The sequence below is a fragment of the Galeopterus variegatus genome, unplaced genomic scaffold, assembly GCF_000696425.1.
Source record: "Galeopterus variegatus unplaced genomic scaffold, G_variegatus-3.0.2 Scaffold152, whole genome shotgun sequence".
Lineage (NCBI taxonomy): Eukaryota > Metazoa > Chordata > Mammalia > Dermoptera > Cynocephalidae > Galeopterus > Galeopterus variegatus.
The window spans coordinates 381,342-382,265 of record NW_007726263.1 but is presented as its reverse complement, the minus strand read 5'-3'; positions in this window follow the sequence as shown (position 1 = coordinate 382,265).

Below are 924 nucleotides of genomic sequence, written 5' to 3'. Positions count from 1 at the left end.
CAGAAAGGTGGAACATGGGAAAACTACTGTTCTTCATTTCTCTGACTCTCTACATCCAGGGGAATGGCTGTGTCTCTTGCAAAAGTCCAGAACCAGCTGGAACAGCCCCATCTTTTACCACTATCTCGAAGCAACCCTAGCGGTGAGTTTGCTTTTGGACTCTGATAATACCACATCTACTCTCTGTTCCACCAGCTCTAAGACTGGTAGTTATGCTGCAGTTAGGAATTTCTGATTCAATCTGACCTTCCCCTTTTTGCTCTTCTAGCCTTCAAGACTTGTGTGACCATTTTTCTATAGTAAATGGTGTCTGTTTAAAATACTTTGAATAGTTTCTGTTTTCCTGCCTGGAACCTGGACTGATAAAGATGCAGATGTGTACTACCTAATGGTATTTACAAAGCCATTGGAATCCAGCAGAGGGTTGTTGCAGTTTTTACAAAAAAGGGGGTATGACTTTGAAATCTATCTCCCAACCAATGAACTTTAAAACACCAGACCACATCAGCATACATGTAGATTACTGTACATGCCCATCATGTACAGTAGCATCTGTTCATCATGGCAACATAAGGGCAACTAGGGAGTGTGTGCAGTAGGGAAAGGAGAGAAGAAATTTGGTAAGTCCCCACATTATAGTTCATACTCTTTGAAGAAGCAATTTCACTTTTAGGCACTTATGAAGTAATGAGAGATTCACAAAATGATTTATGCATTTCCTCCCAAGCTTCTCTAGAATGATTCCTCCAAACCTAGATACCCAACTGCCTATTGTACATCTTGCTGAAATGTCCCCCGCAATCTCTGCTATGGTTTGAATGTTTTTGTCCCCTCCAAAAACTCACATTGTAACTTAATCCCCCATTGTAATAGTATTGGGAAACGTGGACTTCGGGAGGCAATTGAATCAGGAGGGCGCTGCCT